We start from the raw sequence: 9,975 nt of genomic DNA on the forward strand, positions 1-9,975 counted from the left end.
GTCTAGATTAGGTCTGGCCTCTGGGAACTTGGGAGAAAAGGATGCTGACAAAAAAATGCTGTCAGTGGAGGCCTGGTTTGTAAGGGTTCAGAGGGGAACATGGATTATGGAGGAAACGGGGATATGTACCATTTTTGAGAAATTTTGGCCTAGAATCTAGCTTCATTCTGCCTATATATTAAGAATTTAAAGAAAATGGGATAATTTTTTGACAGAGTAAATTTCAAGACCGTATACAGGCTGGTGTTAAGAAGGCATCTGTAGTTTTGATAGGATCAGCATTACAGTGAAGAATCCTTCTACACTAAGAAGAGTGTAGAAGAAAATGAGAGAACATTACTGAAAGAAAATGCTCGGAGAAAATCAACTTCAGAGAGAAAGGGTTTGTTTTAGTCGAAGTCACAATCGGTCTGATGGCACGGGGCCTGGAGCATCTCAGCACATTGGGTCCATAACTAGAAGGACAGAGCAATGGATACAATAATGCTTAGTTCTCTTTCCCCACTTTATACACTCCTGGGACCCTACCTAAGAAATGATTCTACCCATTGTTAAAATGAGTCTTCTCAGATCAATTAAAGCAATGAAGACAACCCTAACAGACATCTTCGGTAGCTAGCCCTGATACAGGTAACACCTGACAGGTAAGCCCAAAGTCCTCCCGCTGGGGTGGCTTTTAGACACTAACATCAATTCTTTACCTCTCATCAGCTTGACACCCAAACATATCACTCACGAACTATAACCTCCCATCAGCTCATGGCCATTGCATAACATAAAATGTATTCACTGTGGTAGCAAAGGTCCCCAAAGTCAGTGACAGTTTCAATATTTGTAACTTCCAAAGTCTGTTAAGCATGAGCTCCTAAGAAATAATAAGTGACACACTTCCAGCAGTGAAAGTACAGAGGAAACATTCCTTTTCCTATTCTAAAATGAAAGCATCAGCTCCGTAGGAAGGAGCTCTACAAAAGCAGAAGCCGGCAGGGAAGACATCAGACACTACAGCTCTGTCTCCAACATCTGCGATAAAATTGCCTGGCTCCCAAGTGCCCAGATAGCTTCACCCCTCCAGCTCTGCCATGTGCAGCACACACAGATTCTAGGCTCAAATCTCTCCTTGGTGGACATCCCATGGTTCTGGCAGATCCCATCTTCTTGATTATCCATTATAACTTGGGCTTTACATTCATCGATTCACACAATTGTCTCTCAGGAATTTGCAGGGATTTCAACTTTGCCTTATGGTGCCCAAGCACCTTATGGTGCTCCAACGATGGAGCAAGACTCTGTGACTCCTTCAACCACGCATCTTTCACACCTTTAAGCCCAGAACTACCTAAACAACAGTGTCAAGTTCTTCATGCTGAGCTAATAACTGAGGAAGCCTCCAATGGGACTTGGGATACTTCAAGTATTTTTTAATGTAGAAGAAAAGAAGCTGCATTTACTAGGAGATTTTATCATTACTTGACATTAGGACTAGTCAAATACTACTGCATTTACCGATATGATTATACAAATTAAATTTCTATGATAATGCATATTTTCATATCGATTTCAGATATTAAGCCAAGATGCATATTTTTCTGGAGTAAATTTCATTTTATGATAATTCTATTTAAATACTAAAAAAGCAGTGATAATGTATTTTTTAAAGATTTAAGAATAAGTTTAAAATTGTGTGTCTGCGTCTGTGATTATGAATATGGGTGCCCTAGTGCATCTTTTTGGGTCTGGGTTATCTCACTCAGGATAGTGTTTTCTATTTCCATACATTTGCATGCAAAATTCAAGATGTCATTGTTTTTTACCGCTGAGTAGTGCTCTAATGTGTATATATTCCACACTTTCTTTATTCATTCTTCCTTTGAGAGGCATCTAGGTTGTTTCCACGTTCTTGCTATTACAAATAATGCTGCTATGAACATAGTTGAACAAATGCTTTTGTAGTATGGGTCCAGTTGAAAGGCAGAAGGAGGGAGAAGATGAGCAAGGAAGTCAGGACCGTGAGGGGTTGGTATCAGATTCCCTGCAGTGTGTGAGCCACCCAGTATGACTGCTGAGAATTGAACTCTGGTCATCTTCAAGAATAGTGAATGTCCTTTACTGTATTAATGAAAGAGATTAATGTTGTATTTTTTCTATTTATATACTTGTGAAAAATATTTTGCAGTAAAGGTCATTATAGGTTTTTTATGCTATATATTTAAAATTACCCCTCTCCATTGTTCAGAATACATGATATAATATTTGTGTTGTCACCTTAAAGTTATTTTGAAGACTATGTTTATAAAATTGTGATTATGATTATTTTATATAAGATAATAGATAATAATTTTGGGGATCACTAAAATACTTATTTTCCATTATGAAAAAAATAGGAATATTAAGCTTTTCTGTCTAATTTTCTAGACTATTTAAGCACCAAAGGAAAAGGAGCCATGTGGTTTTCCAAACAGTTTTACATTTGGAGAGAATTCAGACTACTCAAGAACTAGTTTAATAATGGAATAGTTTCCTTAAGTCGATATAAGAAATATTTCATATGTGTACATTAAAACAATTTATAATAAAATGTTATCTACATTGTAGTAAGTTTACTGTTTTGTGTACTTAGAGTCTATGATAATGTCATAACATTGGCCATTTGCTTTTCTCACACTTTTCTCTTTATATATATATTTTTTAATATAGCACTTAGCTCTAGTGGCACTTTTTCAATGTATCATTTTATTGATGTTGTTTTTTAACTTTTTGTTATTTTTTTATTTTTCCATTCAAAAATTTACACTTCCTACCCTCCTCCCATTCCTCCATCACTCCCCTACTCATCCTCCTCCCTCCCTCTTCCTCCTTAAGAGAGAGCAGGGAACCCAGCCCTGTGGGAAGTCCAAGGCCCTTCCCCCTTCATTCAGGCCTAGGAAGATGTGCATCCAAATAGAGTAGGGTCCCAAAAAGTCAGTACATGCAGTAGAAACAAGTCCCAGTGCCTTTATCAATGGCTTCTCAGTCAGCCCCCATTGTCAGTCACATTCAGAGAGTCCGGTTTGATCACATGCTTGTTCAGGTCCAGCTGGATTTGGTGAGCTCCCATTAGATCTGGCACACTGTCTCAGTGGGTGGACCAACCCCTCATGGTCATGACTTCCTTGCTCATCTTCTCCCTCCTTCTGCCTTTCAACTAGACCCATACTACAAAAGCATTTGTTCAACTATGTTCATAGCGGCATTATTTGTAATAGCAAGAACGTGGAAACAACCTAGATGCCTCTCAAAGGAAGAATGGATAAAGAAAGTGTGGAATATATACACATTAGAGTACTACTCAGCGGTAAAAAACAATGACATCTTGAATTTTGCATGCAAATGGATGGAAATAGAAAATACTATCCTGAGTGAGATAACCCAGACCCAAAAAGATGAATTTGGTATATACCCACTCATTTGTGGACTCTAGCCATAAACCAAGAACATTAAGCCCATAGTTCACAATCCCAGAGAAGTCAAATAACAAGGTGAACCCAAAGAAAACCATATATAGATCCTCCTGGAAATTGGAAGCAAACAAGATTGCAGGGCAAAAGCTGTGAGCATGGGGGAGGGGGCAGGGGTGGGGGTGAGTTTGGGGGAAGGGGAGAAGGGGAGAGGGAAGGGAGAAGGGAGAAGGGAAGGACTGGCAAGAGCTTGGGGGAGTGGGAGGGTGGAGATGGAGGAAGGGAGGATATAGGAGCAAGGAAGAAGATACCTACAGTAAGGGATCCATTTTAGGGTTGCAAGAGACTTGGCTCTAGAGGAGATCCCAGGTGTTCACGAGATGTCCCCAGCTAGATCCTTGGGAAGCAGAGCAGAAGGAGCCTGAACTGTCCTTGCCCCACTATCATGCTGATGATTATCTCGAATATCACCATAGAATCTTCATCTGGCTACGGATGGAGATAGAGACAGAGACCCTCTTCAAAGCAACGGACTGAGCTCCCAAGGTCCAGTGTATTGATGTTCTTAAATAATGATTTGTGTCTCTGTTTTATTTTTTGTTTTGGATTTAATTAATTTCTGTCTTCTTTTCATTATTATATTTTAAGTTTAATTTGTTAAGTTTCTTTTTATAAATGAGAGCACAGTAAAGAAACCACTGAAATGGCAGTTCCATAGTTGGGAGGGAGGTTTTTTTTGTTTGTTTGTTTGTTTTTGTTTTGTTTTGTTTTGTTTTGTAGGTAAGAGTGGGAAAACAGCCAAGGGCATCTGGAAAGGTCCAGAGCAGAGAAAACAGCCAAGGGCATCTGGAAAGGTCCAGAGCAGATTGACCATGGCCAGGTCTCACAAAGCAGGATATGGGAACATCACGTGGGTTGTAAGCAGCTGAGGGGAGGGAGACCTGTAAGCAGCATGGGTTTATAGTTGAGGAGGAGAGGAGAAGGTAAGAAGGACCAGGAGTCTCCTGTGGGCTTTGAAATGTATAACAGGTAGAAGTGAATAGAGACCAAGAAAGCTGGAGGCTAACAAGCTTTGATATAAACCCAACTATAAGCCCAGTGAAGTGGATTCTTTTGGCAGGCAGAACCCCTCTCACGGGTTCCTAAGGAATTCTTGGACTGATACTTTTGCATTTCGTTTTTGCTTTAGCTTGTGATGAAAACTTGATGTCTACCTGTTGTGGAGTATTTGTTTACACTGTGAAGATGTATCTCTGCCTAAGGCACTTTCTGATTGGTTTAATAAAGAGCTGAATGTCCAATAGCTAGACAGACAATAATAAGCAGAAATTCAGGCAAAGAGAGAAAGAACAAGGAGGAGGAGTCTAGGCACGCTTTAGGCGGCAGACTCAGAGCAAGTCCGATGTGCTTTACTATAAAGAGGTAACTCGGCAACGTGCCAGAAAGTAGATTTTAAAAACATGGATTAATTAAGTTATAAGAGCTGATTGTGAAAAAGCCTACGCTAAGGCCAAGCTTTCATAATTAATAGGAAATCTCTGGGTCACTATTTGTGGGCTGGCAGTCCAAGGGTAGTCCAACCAAAAAGCTTGCTACATCTGCCTTTTCTGCCTTTTTCTGTGTCAGTTTCTAAAGATAGGAAGTCCCTGTATACTCGGCATTGTGCAATAGATCCTCGTTATGATCATTCTGTTCTAGATTTTCTAATTTCTTCTTTGATAACTTCTTTGACTTACATATATATTTGAAGTACATTATTCCCTTTTATTTATTTGTTTGTTTATTTATTCATCTATTTATTTATTTTTTGAGACAGGGCTTCTCTATAGCTTTGGAGCCTGTCGTGGAAACTAGCTCTGTTGGACCAGGCTGGTCTCAAACTCTCAGAGATCTGCCTGCCTCTGCCTCCTGAGTGCAGGGATTAAAGGTGTGCTTTTATTTTTATTTTACCACCTGACTTTTATTTTTATATTTAATTTTATGTTTACTTTTTATTTTAGCCATTTTATTTATTATATTTTTTTTATTTTTATAATTAAAACGTTAGCCTGTAGTGTTCAGAATGTAAAATGTCCCTCCTAGACATCTGTGTGTAAGCACTTGGCCCCCACAGGTTGGCACTGTCTGGGTGCGTGGTGAGAGTTTTGGAACCATAGCCTAGCTAACAGCAGCAGGACAATGGAGATAGGCCTTGATGATAGCTCCGCGCATACAGTTTTGCTAGTCACTGAATGAAGCAGTACTTTCAAGGACTGACTCCATGTCAATACTTGTTCCAAGTAATCTTTCCTTTATTCCCAGCTCGAACTTTAGAGTACATGTGAGCATGCCCAGAAGACTTCCTGCTATCACTGTAGTCCCCATGGCTTTAACCTGAGCCTGCTTGGGAATGGATCACTCACTACAGAATTGTGGATAGACTCCTGGATCAAACTCTGGAGCTTCCTTGTTTGCAAAAGCATTGCTTTAGAAACAGCATCCCTGTTCTCCTTGCCTGTTGCAGGGAATAGCTTTTCCTACTCTTTTATGTCTTGGATATGCTTATTTGGACTTGGTGCTAACCAATATGCAAACCTCTCATGCTAAGCTAAAGTTGTGGCCCCAGTTTTCCCTGCCTTCTGATCGTCTAATATGTGAGAAGCAATGGGCATACGGTCCCGCCAGCTAGGAACAAGACAGTCTGCAGTGTCTACCCCACCATGGTAAATTGATTCCCTGAAAACCATGAACAAAAACGACCCTTCTTCCTTCAAGTTGTTTCTCTCAAGCTTTTGACATAACAGAAAATCAGCTAGTCCAGTTGGCGTCTTTTATGGTTGGAGGACTAAGGATGAACTATTCCAATCCTTTCAATAGGATTGTTGATATGTGGTTTATACCCAGCCTATGATCATTTTTCTTACATTTAAAATAAGAAGAATCTGTCATTGTTGGGTATAATATTCTATGCAAATCATTTACATTAATTTTCAATTTTTACCTTTCATGATTTCTATTTCTTTATTATATTTTTAAAGTTCTGATATTATATCTTAGCTTCTGATATTTGGTTCCATACTTTGAAATTCTCAAATAGTATTTTTAGAGAATATAAAAGACAATGAAGTCTAAATCTGCCAGATAATAAATTTTAAAATAAAAGGGCAATATCATTTTTAAAAGAATGTTACTAATGTAGGTACAATTTGATGAGCAAGACTCGATGGAGTAGGAGCCAGAAAACCAGGAAAACTTTATGTAAGATGAACCACACCAATGGAAGACAAGATATGTCACTAATAGAAGCTAACTGTATGAAAATTATAGGTCCTCCTAGCACAAGGCTGCTTCCAATATATTATAATGCTGAAGACCAAGTATAAAAGCAATAGAAAAAAACCATAAAGGTTGTCTTTATACTTCAGAACAGATGGGGATTCTTAGAAGAGGCCTTAAAATATGACTCACCACATGAGAATCTGATGTTTGAAATACCAACACTGGTCTTTCTACTAAAAGAAAAACAAGTATAGACAAAATTAACAAATAGGAAATGAACTGGAAGGAGGTACTTGTTTAATTTAAAATAGACAGAAATTGAATTCTAGTTTCTTCTAAATCACTAAGAAAAATCAAGACACCAAGAAGGAAAAGTGGAACAAAATCATGTATGCTCACATCTCAGAAGTGGATGATCAAATGACCACTAAGCATGAAGTAGTACTCAGATAAGAGCAGTATGTAACAGGGTGGCTGTCCTGGCTTGCTCATTGTTGCTGTGATAAAACACTGTCATAGTCACTGTTCTGCTGCTCTGAAGAGACACAATGACCAAGACAATTCTTAAAAGGGAGCATTTAACTGGGGACCAGCTTCCAGATTCAGAGGTTTAGCTCATTTTCATCACAGTGAGACGCATGGCAACATGCAGACGAACCAGGTGCTGGAGAAGTAGCTGAGAGCTTCAGCCTGATCTGCAGGCCAAAGGAGAGTGACACTGAGCCTGTCAAGGGCTTTTGGAACCTTAAATCCCACCCTCAGTGACACACTCCCTCCAACAAGGCCACACCTACTCCAATAAGGTCACTCCTCCCAATTCTTCCCAAATAGTGCCACTCCCTGATGACTAAGCATTCAACTATATGAGCCTCTGGTGGCTATTTTTATCCAAACCACCACAGAGATGCACGGGAAGAAATTAACCTCATGAGCTAGAGGTGCATGTTTAGATTCATTGGCTTGTATTCTGCTCTAAGTTACTGCATATTATGTAGAACCTATTTTCCAGGCTGTGCCTGCGATCTTATAGATACTGCATTTGTAAACAGGATTGGAATCTGCTCTGAGTACAAACCCTATCATTTGTTGTAAAATGTTAAAGTTATAAAATATTAAATGTGTTACATTTGTTTACCTTGTGGAATATTTGTTTAATGATGCAAAGATGTGTTGCATTCTTTTATGTTGTATTTGTTTAACTCTGTGAAGTTGTGTTACTTTGCCTGTCTAAAACACCTAATAGTCTAATAAAGAGCTGAACGGTCAATAACAAGGCAGGGAAAAGGACAGACAGGGCTGACAGGCAGAAAGAATAAACTGGAAGAGAAATCTGAGGAGAGAAGATCAGTGAGCAAGGAGAAAAGAAGGAGAGGAGGACTCCAGGGGCGAGCCACACAGCCACCAGCAAATCATGGAGTAAGAAGTAAAGAAAGGTATATAGAATAGAGAAAGATAAAAGCCCAGAGGCAAAGAATAGGCAGAATAATTTAAGGCAAGCTAACTAGAAACAAGCCAAGCTAAGGCCAGGCATTCATAAGTAAGAAAAGGTCTCACTGTGATTTATTTGGGAGCTGGGTGGTGGGCCCCCAAAGAGCAAAGAGTAAGAGAAAAAAAACTAACTACAATCATTTGTTTGATACCACCTATGAGGCATTGGCTGATAAATAGCTTATTCTTAAATGTAAAAAGTCTGCTTACTCAATTAATTCATCAGAGTAAAACAGTACCATATTGTGGAAGTTTCAGTAAGAATGGTTGAATACTTGGTCATTAGCAAGTAGCCTACTTGACAGGGATTAGGAGGTATGGCAATGTTGGAGTAGGTGTGGGTTTATTAGAGGAAATGTGCCATGGTGGGAGGTGGGCTTTGGGCTTTCAAATGCCCAAGCCAGACCCAGTGTTTCTCTCTTCCTGCTGCCTGCCTATGTGGATGTAGACCTCTTGGCTACCTCTCCAGCACTAAGTCTGCCTGCGTGCTGCCCAGCTTCCTGCCATGATCTCTGAAACTGTAGGCGAGCTCTAATTTAATGTTTTCCGTTATAAGAGTTGCTGTGGTCATGGTGTCTCTATAACTGTAGGAAATATTAAACTTACATCAAGTAATTTAGACCCAAGAAGGCATTGAACACCAGACTAAAAAAGGTACCACATCCGCCTCTGGACCTCACAAACAGCAGGATGCCTAAAATGCAACAACTATGCATTTAGTCTATCATGTCTTTTAACATTCAGTGTGTGTTAGGAGAATCAACAGGGAAAGGACTCCCAGCTGATCAGGGCCTTTAGTTTGTTCAGTCCCTACTACTGATGAAGCCTACTGGAAGAGCTATCCAAAAACAAACAAACAAACAAACAAACAAAAAGCAAAAAAAAAAAAACTGTACCTAGTTCTGCACTTTGCCACTATGACCTCTCCAGTCCTGCATCCCATTTAAGTAGTTCAGTTCTGCCCTGAGACTTGACTCTGAAGCTGTGCCTCTAACCAGGGCTATTCTCTACCTCCTTGGCAGAGATTCTCATATTTACATCCCTATGATCTTTCCAGCTCTGCAATCAGTAAAGTTTCTTTGGAATTATGTCCATCTTCAGTGACCTCTTTAACTTTTTTTGCAGCCATGATGTAACATACACATGCACACACACACACACACACACACACAAACACACACACACTTATGTGTGTATGCAGAGACATTCGCCACACAATGTGTAATGTGCAATGTGTGATCTGAGCATGATTAGCAGTGGCTGAGAGACAGAGGAAGGAATCTGTCTTCCAATGGTAACCATCCGGAGAAACGGATGGCAGAATGCAGCCGTTGATGTAGCCGTGAATTTACTGTTTGTCACAGTTATTTTTCTCAACACTGACAAAATGCTTCATGATCCATTGGCTAAGTTTTAGGCCGTGTGTTTCTAGGATCTTAGCCTCTTATTTAAGAAATTGAAATAAAGATGTACACCAATTTGTAAAGCTGTAGGAAATTCTTTCAAAAGCAAGGTGAAGATGCAGGTCAGAGGGTGCTGTCAGAGCGACAGTGGGCCACAGAGTGAAGGTACTCAAGGGTCCCAACTACTGTGTGGGGCTTTCCTGTAGTGAGGTTCCAGAGAATTGGGGGTTTGGTTACTAAAAGATGTAATAAAGATGACTTTGAGATTTGATCAAGAAATTTGGATACTGAAAGTCATTGCTCACTGTCCTCTCTAATAAACCATCTGCTTTTAGGCATATGTGCGCCCAACTGTGCACAGGCACAAGACAATAAAGATGAGATTTTTT

Source organism: Myodes glareolus, chromosome 4 (assembly GCF_982192425.1).
Source record: "Myodes glareolus chromosome 4, mMyoGla1.1, whole genome shotgun sequence".
Classification (NCBI taxonomy): domain Eukaryota; kingdom Metazoa; phylum Chordata; class Mammalia; order Rodentia; family Cricetidae; genus Myodes; species Myodes glareolus.